Source organism: Diabrotica virgifera, chromosome 1 (assembly GCF_917563875.1).
Source record: "Diabrotica virgifera virgifera chromosome 1, PGI_DIABVI_V3a".
Classification (NCBI taxonomy): Eukaryota; Metazoa; Arthropoda; class Insecta; order Coleoptera; family Chrysomelidae; genus Diabrotica; species Diabrotica virgifera.
Window position 1 is genome coordinate 58,584,429 of NC_065443.1, and position 15,915 is coordinate 58,600,343.

Below are 15,915 nucleotides of genomic sequence, written 5' to 3' on the forward strand. Positions count from 1 at the left end.
GTGTGATGCCTAGGTATTTAAACTTCATCACTTGTTCTATTATCTGACCTTCCAGCTCCAATTTACATCGTATTGGATCTGCTGTTATAACCATGCATTTTGTTTTTTTTTTTTGAGGAAATTAACATGTCTGGCGGCTATGTTAAATTGGTGCAGCATACGTTGTAAATCGTCTTCACTTTGAGAGATTAGTATTGGATAGTCTGCATAGCAGATTATTTTAAGTTGTTTTTCTCCCATTTGTTATCCTTTTTCAGTTCTTACTTTTTTTATTATTTCGTCCATGATCAGGTTGAACAATAAAGGACTCAAGGAACCCCACTGTTTTATCCCATTGCCGGCTTCGATTGGGTCAGTTAGTTCATCTTCCACTTTTACTTTCATTGTGTTGTTCTGGTAGAGTTTTCGATCGTTTTAATCATTAATAGAGATACCTCTCTCGAGTATAACAAATGGATAACGTCCTTTAATGTGACCCTGTCAAAGGCTTTCTTAAGATCCACGAAACATAAATATGCCGGTTTGTTGTATTCCAATGATTTATCTTGAACTTGTCTCATTATAAATATAGCGTCAGTGCATGACTTTTGCATTGGATTGTTTTCCTTGTACTGCATACATTAAGTTATTTAATCAAAACAACTGGCAGCAGCGGTGGGATTCGAACCCACCGTTGCAGCAATATTTTCCTGTAGGAGCAATGGTTTTTTGACGGACACTGAATAATAATAAATTTAAAAATAACGGGAGTATGTATTAAAAAAACAACAAAAAGTGTGTTTCCGCCCGGGATCGAACCGGGGACCTTCCGCGTGTTAGGCGGATGTGATAACCACTACACCACGGAAACTTGTTCAAATTGGTCTAGCTCAGTGGCGTAGCTAGCCCCACAGGGGCCCCCTATCAAATTTTGTCGCGGGGCCCATTTTTAGGGATGGACTCAAGCCGAGCCGAGCTTTTGACAAGCTTGAGCTCGGCTTGAAATTTAGTGCTGAGATTCTGAAATTTTACAGAATCAACGGTACTAATCTGGCTGTTATTACGAAGCGAGAGTTCAATAATGCCACGATGCCACTGTTTTAGCCACCTTAAATGAGAGTAAGCTAGGGTCGGACCAGGTTTTTATTGTAAGTAGATCAGAAACTATAGTTACATGAAGAGTTGCAATATTTATGTTGCTCCAAGTGATACACGCATCATCAGCATAAAGAAAAATGTTTCCATCGATTTTTAAATTGATGATGTCATTTATAAAGATAAGAAAAAGTAGAGGACGCAATACTGAAACCTGTGGTATCTCACATACAATGTATGTGAGAATAAAGTCAGTAGGTATCATTTGCTCTAACCATTTGTTACCTCGAAGAGGAAATACCCCGAATTCCTAGAAATTTATATAAATAAATAGAATATATCTAGATAAACAATATATTACAGGAAAATATACCCAAACAACACACACTGTTAAAAATATTCAAAGGTATAGCGATTACAAAATTGCAATTTGGCATTATACATTATACAATGTGACACACACAGCCAACGGTGAATGAACAATGGACAATGAAAAGTAGCTTAAAAACAAAAAAGCTCTGTTATCATGGAATAACGGCGAGCGGCAGCAAATATATATGCATAGGTAGATACATAATTTATAATAAGATAGATAAAGAATCCATTACACAAAAATTTTGATATGAAAATAATACACACTGTTTCAAAGTGTTTTAAGAGTGAAATTGTAGAATATTTTGTTCAATTATTTTAAATAGATTTTTTGTTTTGACATGCCGCGCCGGGCCCCTGAATGTCGGTGGCCCTGTATAATTGATACGGCTGATACGGCGGTAGCTACGCGTCTGGTCTAGCTAGATAATTAATTCGCCGGGTTGTCAGCATATGATAATAATATTGGACAATTATTATAATTGTTTTCGATAATTTTATTTTCTTTAATCTTTTGTTTTAAAGCAATCAGAAAATCATTAAAAGCAAATGTGCCTTTCCAAGTCTAATTCCTTTTTTTATGACTCGTTATACAGTAACAATCACTTGATGTTTCTAATGTCCAATTATCATATGATACACACCTGCGGAGTCATACTCTAGAACTCATTGTACAAGTTTCCGTGGTGTAGTGGTTATCACATCCGCCTAACACGCGGAAGGTCCCCGGTTCGATCCCGGGCGGAAACACACTTTTTTATTTTTTTTATAAATTTTCTATTTATTTCTAAATAATATTATTCCAATTAACTAGTTTTGATAAGAAATAAGCAACAATTTTACTAAAAAAATTATTTTATTAACGTTTCGACGCCCAAATCGGGTGTCCTTGTCAAAATACAAAAAAATATTAATAAACGTTAATAACAAAATAACAAAATAACACCCAAGATCCATCCAAGTACCGCCCAATTACTTGTCTTCCAACTTTGTATAAATTGGTCACATCCTGTGTAACCCGGCGTATCTACCAACACTGTGCTCTAAACGATATCATAGAGCCTCAACAGAAAGGATGCGCTAAGGGTTCCATGGGTTGCAAAGAACAGCTTATTATCGATTCAGTCATTTCTAACCAGGCATTCACTAAAAAAAGGAACCTTTTTACTGCTTTTATTGACTATAAAAAGGCCTTTGATTCAGTACCGCATGAATGGCTAATAGATATTTTGAAAATATACAAAGTCGATGATAACATAGTGACCTTTTTAAGGCATATAATGAGAGATTGGAAGACTAAAATTCACCTCCAAATACCTGGTGAAAAAAATATTGAAACCGAAAATATCGCAATCAACCGGGGCCTGTTTCAAGGAGACTCGTTGAGTCCACTGTGGTTCTGTTTAGCTTTGAACCCCCTTTCCCAGCTATTAAACTCCACTGACTCAGGTTTTAGCATTAAAAGCAATAATACTGTGGTAGCGAAGCTCAATCATCTGTTGTATATGGATGATTTGAAATTAATGCTGAGATAACTACTGAGTTTATAAGAAGGGTAAAACAGCTGCTTCGTTCACAGCTTAACAGTAAAAATTTGTTTAAGGCACTAAACACCTACGCTTGTTCCGCGCTTAGCTATTCATTTGGTATTGTTAAGTGGACAAAAACGGATATAGAAAATCTTCAGCGAAAAGTACGAACACACCTCACAAAGGCACAAAAACACCACCCTAAAAGTGCAGTAGAACTAACAACATTACCCCGGTATTTAGGAGGAAGAGGACTTATGGATATAGGTGAGCAATTAGATAAACAAATTGCTAATTTAAGAACTTATTTTCAGATGCAGGCTGAGACATCTACTCTACACCGCGCAATTTGCGCAGTAGATGACACAACACCGATCAAACTGAGGGAACCAGAAATGCGCATAAACCACCTTACTAAGGACGAAAAACTGCGCACCTGGATGGGTAAACCTCTGTACGGGCGACATCCCAATGAGGTCAGCCAAGACTATGTCGACAATACAGCGTCGAACTATTGGTTGACATCAGGAAAGATGTTCCCTGAAACGGAGGGTTCATTACTGGCCATTCAGGATCAGGTTATACCAACCAGAAATTACCTGAAATATATCGTCAAAGACCCTCAGGTTCAAAACGACAGATGCCGATATGGATGTCAAGCCCAAGAAACCATCCAACATATTACAGGGGGCTGCCAGGCATTTGCTGCAACTGAATACAAGGAACGGCATGACGCAGTGGGAAAAATCCTTCATCAAGAGATAGCTAACAAGCTGGGACTTCTCCAAACGGACCATCTCCCATATTATCAATACGTTCCTGAGAGTATGCTTGAGGATGGCAACTACAAGCTATACTGGGACCGCAGTGTGCTCACAGACCAAACAGTGGCACATAATAGACCAGATCTCGTACTAGTTAATAAATTAACAAGACAAACAACATTAATTGATGTGGCGATACCTAGCAACAATAATCTACGTAGTAAATTTACTGAAAAGATCGCCAAGTATAGAGATCTGGAAATTCAAATACGGAGACAATGGAGAATGCAAAGTACCCAGACGATACCTATTGTTATGTCTACTACTGGAGTCATTCCGAAGACCCTCCTCGAAAGCATAAAAAAGCTAGGTCTCAATGAACATATTTATAAGACCATGCAGAAAGCTGTACAACTTGCGACGGCCAGAAGTGTAAGAAAATTTTTGGGAGATACACCTGCATTCCAAGTCATCTAGGGCTCGATAACACGGAAAGAGTCCCACCAGAGCTCAATCCTTTTGATACCGTAGGTATCTGGGATGAGTCAATTTTCCCCTCAGCGGGAGTGTGAGCCGTATGGCTAAATCTGGATAATAATAATAAATCTGGAAATTAAAATACGGAGACAATGGAGAATGCAAAGTACCCAGACGATACCTATTGTTATATCTACCACTGGAGTCATTCCGAAGACCCTCCTCGAAAGCATAAAAAAGCTGGGTCTCAATGAACATCTTTATAAGACCATGCAGAAAGCTGTACTACTTGCGACGGCCAGAAGTGTACGAAAATTTTTGGGAGATACACCTGCATTCCAAGTCACCTAGGGCTCGATAACACGGAAAGAGTCCCACCAGAGCTCAATCCTTTTGATACCGTAGGTATCTGGGATGAGTCAATTTTCCCCTTAGAGGGAGTGTGAGCCGTATGGCTAAATCTGGATAACGTTAATAATAGTATATTCAACGAGCATGTAATGATGGCTATTACTCACGATGATGAAGTTTCACATCAGAGTGAGTAATAGCCATTACATGCGAGTAGAATACTATACTTTTTCTACGACCTTTTTTATTTTAATTAGTAAAACATTTATTTATCAACTACTCGAGATTTAAATTATAATAATTTACAAAAATACCTAAATGCTATTTACCCCTAGTACGTGGCTGAATAATTGGTTGCCTATTATTACTAAATTCTTATTTATTGTAAAAAATACAACTAGAAATAGTCAATATAAGTTCTATTCGTTTCCGAAAAATTATAAGCTTAAATTTGTACCTACTGTCAGTGAATCTAATAAATAGGAAATGGCTGTTGTCGGTGGACGTATTTTTTCATATACAGAGTGGGCCAAATAAAAGGAGCCACCCCGATATTTGGCAGTATTTATTAGATTTTAAGAAAATAAAAAAACAGGTCAATTTTTGATCTAAGGGGGACACATTTTTACGATACAAACATCTGTCATTTGTTAACTCCCTCCCTTCCACTTCCCCCACCCCTTATTTTTAAATAGGGAATAGGGGTCGTGTGCTAGCTCATTTGAAAGGTTATTCAATTCTCTATTCAGTAATATCAACATCGACTTAAAAATGTATACAGGGTGTCCAAGAAAAATGATTTTGAATTAAATTAATTGACACAAAAAGAAGAATGTATGTAATTTATTTAACTCAGAACACATTCTACTGCTGACAGAAAGCAGAAAAAAATGTTTTTTTGATAAATAGACACTGCTTTTTGCTTAATTTTAATGTTCAAGCTTCCACCCATCTGCCTCTTGGTAGGTTGAATATTGAATTTAAGCAACAAACAGTGTTTATTTATCAAATAAACATTGTTTTCTGTTTTTTATCAGCAGTAGAATGTATTCTGAGTTAAATAAATTACATACATTCTTCTTTTTGTGTCAATTAATTTAATTTAAAATAATTTTTCTTGGACACCCTGTATAAATTTTTATGTCAATGTTGATATTACTGAATAGAGAATTGAATAATCTTTCAAATGAGCTAGCACACGCCCCCTATTCCCTATTTAAAAATAGGGGTGGGGGAAGTGGAAGGGAGGGAGTTGACAAATGACAGATGTTTGTACCGTAAAAATGTGTCCCCCTTAGATCAAAAATTGACCTGTTTTTCTATTTTCTTAAAATCCAATAAATACTGCCAAATATCGGGGTGGCTCCTTTTATTTGGCCCACTCTGTATATAATTATAATGTATATTTACATTTAACTATATATATATTATAATAATATAACTATACATATTATGTTATAACATATTTACCACAATATAACTTGAAAAACAGACACAATATTAGTTATAAATTCCAATTAACATAAACAAAATGCGCTAATGTCACTGTCACTAAATTAAATGATAAACGTCAAAATTTTTAGTAAACATAAAATAAACGTAAAAAATATACTGACATTGTTACAGTTAAAATTCCTTTAAAAATTTTTCGAAGTTAATTATTGGTATAAATTATTACAATAATTATTGTATTAAGGTGATACAGTAGCGATCAACAGGTAGCCAAAACGCGTTCCAAGATTGCGGCTGTAATTTTAAATATTTTTTCGAGATATTTGGCACACGTATTCGTAATATAACAAAGAATGGCGGTACAGAGTCCAATTTGAAAAATATATTATTATGTGGAAATTGCTCTGTAATTAAATACAATATTAAAAAAACGAGCCTGTACCGCCATTAAGAAGAACAAAATTTCTTCAAATAAACTTTTTTATCCGATGCCTAGATTTTGTGTCATTTTGGAACTACTAATGAAATAAAAAATTTTAGTAGTTCCAAAATGACACAAAATCTAGGCATCGGATAAAAAAGTTTATTTGAAGAAAGTGTATTTTTTTGTTCTTCTTAATGGCGGTACAGGCTCGTTTTTTTAATATTGTATTTAATTACAGAGTAATTTCCACATATTAATATATTTTTCAAATTGGGCTCTGTACCGCCATTCTTTATTATATTACGAATACGTGTGCCAAATATTTCGCAAAAATATTCAAAATTACAGCCGCAATCTTGGAACGCGTTTTCGCTACCTGTTGATCGCTACTGTTTCCTCTTAAATAAACAAGTTTAAGTAATTTTATTTGCAGTTTATATACACGATTAATATTAAAAGTGGCATGCGCCACTTGAATCTAACTTCAGCCCGTGAGTAATGAATTATTACTCACGGGTACAGTAATGGGTGCTATTATCTATGAAAAAATAGCGAATAATGAGCATGTTATTAAACGGTCGTAGAAAAATCATTTTTTTAGTAAAATTGTGGCTTATTTCCCATCAAAACTAGTTAATTGCAAAAATGCCACAAGAAAATAGCTTCAGAACAACATTAAAAATATTATTCCAGTGTACATAGAAAATTATCACATATAAAGGGCGATCCAACACGCCTCGAGAATTACCGACCTATAAACTTGTTTAACCACCCCTACTCTACAACTCCTACAAGTTATTCACAAGAATAATAACACATAGGGTGGAAACACAATTAGATTTTTACCAACCTAGAGAACAGACAGGTTTTAGGAGAAACTTTGACACCAACGATCACATCCATTGCATAAAAGGAATTATAGAAAAATCCATAGAATACAACCGACCATTGGTCCTGGCTGTCGTAGACTCTCTCAACGCATTTGATAAGATTGAGGAAAGTCTTTACGGCAGTACTGGAACATGCTTTTAAACAATTGGAATAGAACGCCAAAGGAATCAATGTCGACGGCGAAAGCCTCTTGGCTCTTCCATTTGCAATTCGTGGACGACATAGTTCTTATAACAGACAAATTAAAAGAGATTAGAACTATGCGTACTGAGTTAGATGCCGCCTGTAAGAAAGTTTTTTGCCAATTTGTTTTACTTCTGGTGGATAAATAAATTGTTTGATCAAAACTGGCAGCGGTGGGATTCGAACCCACGCCTCCGAGGAGACTGGTGCTTTAAGGCCGGCCGTTGTATGAAAGAGAGGTCCTCTACTTTCGGTGCAACAGAGAGAAAAGATTCTTTCCCGAGAGATGCTGCCTCTATTGGAGAGATAACGCAATAGATATCTAAGTGAGGCAGCATAGCCGGCCGATATATAGTTTAGTTTGGTTCTTAATCAGTACAGAGAGGTATGCAGGTGCGGCCTCGCTAAGACGACTCGAAATCGTTTTATATATCAGGTGCGAACTTTTAGTTTTCTAGGTGGTCTCGCTGAAAATTTTACTCGGATAAATACTGTGCTCGTATCTCGTGGTAAAATCTAAACCAAAAGTATTGGAGAAATCTATTTCGCATATTGGTTCATCATAGTTTGTTACCTACTTCTCATGTCCCAATATTATAAAATTATACCAGGGAAGAACAATTATATCACTCAAATATGTCTAATTGTCTATTTTAGAATGAAAATGTCTATGTATTTTAATGAAAGCTTATAACCAAGGATGGTACTAAAGATGAGAAATTTGACCAAGGCTGTCTGTCCATCTGTCCGCCCAACCGCGAATGTAACTACTCCGTCATTATGCCAGGTAGAATGACAAATGAGGTGTCGAATGAATGGTTATAATCCAACGATGGTACTAAAGATAAGCAATTTGGTCCGTCGGTCTGCCTGACCGCGAATATAACTCCTCCGTCACTGTACCAGGTAGAATGGCAAATAAGGTGTCGAATGCAAGTTTATAACCGAGGATGGTACTAAAGATGAAAAATTTGACCAAGGCTGTCTGTCCATCTGTCCGCCCGACCGCGAATGTAACTACTCCGTCATTATGCCAGGGAAAATGACAAATGAGGTTTCGAATGAACGATTATAATCCAACGATGGTACTAAAGATCAGCAATTTGGTCCGTCGGTCTGCCTGACCGCGAATATAACTCCTCCGTCACTGTACCAGGTAGAATGACCAATGAGGTGTCGAATGAAAGCTTATAACCAAGGATGGTAGTAAAGATGAGAAATTTGACCAAGGCTGTCTGTCCATCTGTTCGTCCGACCGCGAATGTAACCACTCCGTCATTATGCCAGGTAAAATGACAAATGAGGTGTGGAATGAACGGTTATAATCCAACGATGGTACTAAAGATGAGCAATATTATGTCAAAATAATTTTATTTTATCGAATTATCGCGCTAATTTCATTAAAACATGAGCACAATAAGCTAATTTGAAATAAATTAGTAAATAATATCTAAATATTAGTTTATTGCATGTATTATAATATTTTATAATGCCATATGACAAGGTATTTTACTTTCCCGCACGCCGTGCGTGAAAGTGCAACTTTCGGAAACGAAATGCGTGCGTGAATCTTTAGTACCATCATTGGAATATAACCGTTCACTGTACACTCGTCACCTCATCTGTCATTCTGCCTGGCATAATGACGGAGTACTTACATTCGCGGTCGGACGGACCGATGGACAGACAGCCTTGGTCTAATTTCTCATCGTTAGTACCATCCTTGGATTATAAGCTTTCATTCGACACTTCATTTGTCATTCTACCTGGTACAGTGACGGAGGAGTTATATTCGCGGTCAGGCAGACCGAAGGACCAAATTGCTCATCTTTAGTACCATCGTTGGATTATTACCGTTCATTCGACACCTCATTTGCATTCTACCTGGCATATTAACGGAGTAGTTACATTCGCGGTCGGACGGACAGATAGATAGGCAGCCTTGGTTAAATTTCTCATCTTTAGTACCATCCCGAGTTATAAGCTTTCATTCGACACCTTATTTCTTATTCTACCTGGTACAGTGACGGAGGAGTTATATTCGAGGTCAAGCAGACCGACGTACCAAATTGCTCATCTTTAGGTACCATCGTTGGATTATAACCGATCATTCGACACCCCATTTGTCATTCTACCTTGCATAATGACGGAGTAGTTACATTCGCGGTCGGACGGACCGATGGACAGACAGCCTTCGTCTAATTTCTCATCTTTAGTACCATCCTTCGATTATAAGCTTTCATTCGACACCTCATTTGTCATTCTATCTGGTACAGTGACGGAGGAGTTATATTCGCGGTCAGGCAGACCGACGGACCAAATTGCTTATCTTTAGTACCATCGTTGGATTATAACCGTTCATTCGACACCTCATTTGTCATTCTACCTGGCATAATGACGAGTAGTTATATGCGCGGTCGGACGTACCGACGGCCAGACAGTATAAATTTCTCATCTTTAGTAGCATTCTTGGATTATAAGCATTCATTTGACAACTTTATTCGGCAAAAATATTTCTTGGGGATTTTTTGTCCGGGATTCTTTGCGGGGATATTTTGCCAACAAAAATTGTGGGGATTATGTGTCCGGGATTTTTTGTGGGGATTATTTGTCCGGGGATTATCTGTGGGGATTTTTCGTGGGGATTTTTTGTCCGGTATAATTTGTGGGGATTTTTTGTCCGGGATTATATTTGTCCGGACCCCTAGTAAACTCATATTCGTCAAATACCGAAATTTCCAAAGGAAAGTTTCAAACGGGCCATTACGCTCCTGAATTTTTTAGGTTTTTATAATTTTTTTCGTAGCGCCATCTTATACATAATGGCTACATTAACAGAGCTTAGATTCTTACAGATTCCTATACTCTTTTCGTATTATATGTCCAACATTTACGTTTCACATGCCAATTTCTATTAATTGAAGAAATTTATTTTAAAAGTACACCACGCAAAAAGTACTTTATTACTTCACATTTTTTTAACGTTACTTCCTTCCATTACATATATATTAGTGCTAGACGAAATTTTATCATGAAATTCATTTAAATACTTGAGTAATTTAGATATAAACGCTCTTATATTTATTGAGAAAAAAGCAAAACTTTCACATTTTTTTATAAACAGTACACAACAGGTAGGATAGCAAAAATATGGCTGTAATTAGCGAGATATATTGTTAGTAGGTTAAGCATTTTTCGGTATACATATATGCTCTAGATTATGAGTGGTGTACTTTATAAAGGTGATGGGATCGCCTATACTTATAACATTACCAATGGCCGGCCTTAAACCAGCGCCTTAGACCGCTCGGCCATGCTACCTTGCTCCTACTGGTACAATCATGATACTATAAATAACAAGATAATATATTGCACATTCGGAAGTCCGGCAAGTAACTGGAGACCGGCAAGTTCGTAATGGTTCGTAATCATTCGTAATGTCCGATTGCTTTGAATTGTTCGCGGTTGTATTTTATAAGTTTATCTTTGACAGTGAGACGGCGAGAGACGGTTCCCCAATATGAAGACGATCAGTGAGAAGACCACGAAAAGATGGAATGACAACTTACTGGAGGCACATTGAAAAACAGACAGAGTAATGTCTATATAAAAAGAAGAAGAAGAAGAAGAAGAAGAAGAAGATCTTTGAGAGTTATTTTGACTGGAATCTCGACACTAATTTTTTTTCGAATACACTGAAGTTTAATGTTATTTTGCTAATTGAATAATTTCATCACATAATGCATACAAATCCCATTTAACTTTAACAAGAATTCAAATTCAACTTCCGGTCTCCAGTTACGTCATCAATGCGCGAACTCGGACGTATTTGCGCTACGGGAAAATAATATCTCTGTATTTATAGTATCATGGGTACAATGGTTTTTTGAAGTACGCACTCGAATAACATTTAATAATAACCAGAAAATTTATGAAAAAACAACAAAAAGCGTGTTTCCGCGTGTTAGGCGGATGTGATAACCACTACACCACGGAAACTTGTTCAATTAGGTCCAGATAATTAATCCGCCCAATTATAACCATAGGATAATTGGACAGTTGATTTAAATAATTTTATATTCTTTAAAATCTTGTTTTAAAAAAATTATATAATCGTATCTACAAGTTGAGTTATGACTCGTTACATATGTAGTAACAATCACTTGGTGTTTCTTGTGTCCAACTATCATACGGTAACACACCTGCGGATTAATACTCTAGAACTTGTTGTACAAGTTTCCGTGGTGTAGTGGTTATCACATCCGCCTAACACGCGGAAGGTCCCCGGTTCGATCCCGGGCGGAAACACACTTTTTTTATTTAAATTTTTTAATGGATCTTAAATAAAATTTAGATTTTAAGCACAATAGGGAACTTGCATAAATTTTTAAATTCGAAAAAAATGTTATAAATCACCACACAACATAATTTAAAACATGTATCAAAGAAAAAAAAGTTTTGTTTGTCTTTCGTTTGGCCCCTAAAGACGATTAAAAATTCAAATTTAAACAGGTGGTCCAAAACGCATCGTGACGTCACTTGGCTTTACATTTACATTTTTCCAATAAAGTAAACCGAATTTTAAATTAGACGTTATAAACGTCAGTAGAAAATACATTTATGTGACGTTACAAGTGTTTTTGATCGTTTGAACTATTCATAGAAAATTTCGTACTTTTACAAAATGGTTTTATTTTCAATAGTAAACCTTCGTTCCTTTCCTTCAAAAACAGTATAAAACTACAATTTTAACAAACTGGTATATTATTATTACAATGACATACGATAAATGTCATTAGAATATAAATATTTTTGACTAATTCCACGACGATGAACTTGCCAAATACCCAAGTAGGTGGAGGCCAATAAACTAAAGAAGGAGAAGAAGAATATACCTAAATATAAGGTTGTGTCTAGGTATACGTTACCGTGTACGCAAATAAAAAAGTTAGAGTGTCAGTGAATTCTTATTTTTTATTTGTTTAGTGTTTGTTTTTAAATTAACTACGGAGTGTGGACAATTATTTAGTTCTTTTAATAAGTTTAAGAACATTTTAAAACAGTACGAAAAAGATAAGAGACTATAAATTAATATATATTTTTTTTAGTTATAAATGAAATAGTATGTATTACCGTAAAAGATTAAAATAAAAAGAAGACCTAAAGCTTTCACAATAATAATTAACTTGTTCTGAAGCTATTATCCTTGTGGCATTTTTGTAATCAACTATTCTAAATGGGAACTAAGCCACAATTTAACCAAAAAATAATTTTATTAACGTTTCGACGTCGTTGTCAAAATACAAAATATTATTAAATTAAACAAAAATGGTGTTGCTTAGTAAAAAATTTTTCTAATAATTTATTTAATATGACTAATTTTTGTATTTTGACAATGACATCCGATTTGGACGTCGAAACGTTAATAAAATCATTTTTTTAGTTAAATTGTGGCTTATTTCCCATTTAGAATAGTTGATTATAATAATTAACTTACGTATAAAAATTATAATATTTTGTACGTGTTATGTCAACTAAATACATATATTTATTTTGCTAACCTAAATATATACTTTAATATATACATTGATTTAATTACAATTAAGTTTGAAACATCTGAATCGTTCTGCTTCCCTTCCTTTAACAAATATTTTTCTATCAAACACACGCTAAACATATCAAAATAGCATGTACCAAAATATACAGTCACTGCGCACGCTAAATAATAACGTCACTGGCTTGATGAAGTTTAATTCGCGTGTACATACCTAACTTTTTTATTTGCGTACACGTTAGCGTGTACTTAGACACAGCGAAATATAACCATAATAATAACTAATGTAAAACTATGTGACGTCACGGGTCGTTTGAACTATTTTATACCGCTGAAGACTTTAAATACGTATTTCTAAGTTATTACGAGTTTTTGAAGCGTGAAATTTTGGAAATCTCATTTTTAAACAAAACTGAACATTATTATGCAATAAAAAAAAATTGTGCAAGTTCCCTATTATATAAATATGTATAATCATTTACATTTTTTTATCAATATCAATTTTATTGATTATATCAATACTTTTTGTTAGCATTATCTTGAATTAATCACCATATCTATATTTTTCAATACAGGTGGATAAAGACTTACCAACGTGTACTATGAAGGAAGAAACGGTTACCTACCTGAAACAAACAAATAAATAAGAATTCTTGTGTGTCTTTTTTAAACTACATTTGATCCTAACTGACCCGACAGACCTATCTTAGCCATATGATTCAAAATTGTAAAGAAACCAATACATGGCGTCAAATTGACTTGCCCACTGGCGCGACACAATCCAGGTGCTTCACTTTTAAACTAAAATGACGTATACCCAGTGTGACCAACTCCAATTTAGTCAAATTCGGGACACGGCTGAAAAAAATACCTGAAATCCGGGACTTTTCAATAAAAATCGGGCCATTTTTTTAATATATACAACTTTGAACTTTCATAATTAAACATTATTTATGTATTAAACATTTATATGCTGACAATGATATTTTTAATGCGATTAAGCCACAATTGGTTGTAATGATAATGACGATAATTAAAATACAGAAACGAAAAAAGTTTTCGTAGAACTGTAATACCAAATACCACGGATACGCAGCGTTTTGCATGTGGTATTAATATTCTTCTTCTTTATCAGCCTTCAGCAATCCAACTTTGGACATAGGCCTCCCCCAATTCAATCCAGTGTTGTCTATTTTGCGCCACGTGTTTCCAGTTGTGTCCTCCAAAGTTCTTTATGTCATCAGCCCATTTCATGTGTGGTCTTCATTTACTTCTTCTTCCTAACCACGGTCTCCATTGTTGTATTTCGTGTTCCATCTTTTATCCTTCGGTCAGGCATTGTGTCCTGCGAAGCTCCATTTTAATTTGGCAGCATGTTCTCCTGCGTCTTTTACTTTGGTTTTGTTTCTAATCCATTTATTTGTTTTTTTCTCTATAAGCCTCACCCCCAGCATTGATCTTAATATTACACTCTCGAAATTGTCGACTTTTTTTCTTCCCACCAATTCCGTTTGATATGAATTCTTAGAGAAATATTCAAAATTTCAAAATAGAATTTTACCAAAACATTGAAAATTCGGATGGCCCGGAAGCCTGGTCCGGGACGCCGGGACACAACTTCGTAATTCGGGCCATGTCCTGGATTTTTCCGGCTAGTTGGTCACACTAGTATACCCTATTCCACGAACATACGCCTGTTTTGGATTACTTCGACAACGAATATTTTACTGTGCAAAATAAGAAGAACGAAAGTAAATTGCAAATTACATTGTTGTTTAATGGAATAATTATTAGCGCCATTTACTTTCGTACTTCTTATGTTGCACAGTAAAATATTCGTTGTCGAAGTAATCCAAAACAGATGTATGTTCGTGGAATGGCCCATAGTCCAGGAACCGAAGCTTTTCACCTCGCAATTTTTACAGAGTAGATCGATTTGATTGAAAATTTGAGAATAAGTAGTGGATAGTCCAAGCATCAAAATCTATTTCTTATTTAACGCACTTTTAATTATATTGGCCAATCATATGGTCCTGGTTACTGGATAATTGTCAAGACCATAGTCCAAAAAAAATAATAAGAAAAAATAAGATTTAAGTTATGTTATTAAAACGTAAATAATTGTATGTAGTAAATAAAATTAGTTATTAAAATGCAGTACTGCGAGCCAAATACAATTAATTAAATTTACCTTTATATAATAATTGCATATCATATCAATATTGTGGAGCAATATATAATTTTTCTTCTTAAATGACAATAGGTATGAAATGTACGTCAATTTGACAATTTCAATTGACAATATGAATTATTTAAGAAAGTTGCAATTTTTCTCCGCTATTCGCGCACGATCGTTTCGCGTATCCCTTCCAAGTACTTGCACACCGCGAATATGATGCCGAAAGGCGCTTTTGCCATGGGGGTGGTTAAATCTATAGCTTCTGTAATTTTTTATTTATAACGTGGAAGTCACCCTTATAGGTCTGAATCCCGCGTATGAAAAAAAAGTTGATTAATAGCAAGCTGAAAATTTGTTAATAGCTTAAGGGTGTCTAGTCGGACAAACTTTGATGTATGGTAACACTGGAAAAGGGGAAGTTTTAATTGTGGAACAGGTTAAAAATTTGGTACGTCAGACCACGAAAACGTCCCATGTATTTTGTCGGACAGAACTTCCAATTGATTTGTTACCCTTTCATTAAACTCTCATGCAAAAATCAGACTGCTATTTGTCACCTATCATAATTCCTGTCATTTGACATGTTCTACATGTTCCACTCATTAAAATGCCCAGTTGGTGATAAATAGCTGTCTGATTTTCAGACAGGACAGTTTAATGAAAGG

At 35.3% G+C, this 15,915-nt stretch overlaps 1 protein-coding gene and 3 non-coding genes across 5 annotated transcripts in view; 2 read left to right on the forward strand and 2 right to left on the reverse strand.

Annotated features, from left to right (window-relative positions):
* Window positions 1-15,915, reverse strand: part of LOC114328744 (tyrosine-protein phosphatase non-receptor type 13-like) — a 1,179,517-nt gene that overhangs the window by 502,895 nt on the left and 660,707 nt on the right. The window lies entirely within an intron of this gene.
* Trnav-aac (transfer RNA valine (anticodon AAC)) lies at window positions 778-850 on the reverse strand. The gene has a single exon. It is a non-coding gene; the product is annotated as a tRNA-Val (tRNA).
* On the forward strand, window positions 2,124-2,196 carry Trnav-aac (transfer RNA valine (anticodon AAC)). The gene has a single exon. It is a non-coding gene; the product is annotated as a tRNA-Val (tRNA).
* Trnav-aac (transfer RNA valine (anticodon AAC)) lies at window positions 11,753-11,825 on the forward strand. Its single transcript has one exon. It is a non-coding gene; the product is annotated as a tRNA-Val (tRNA).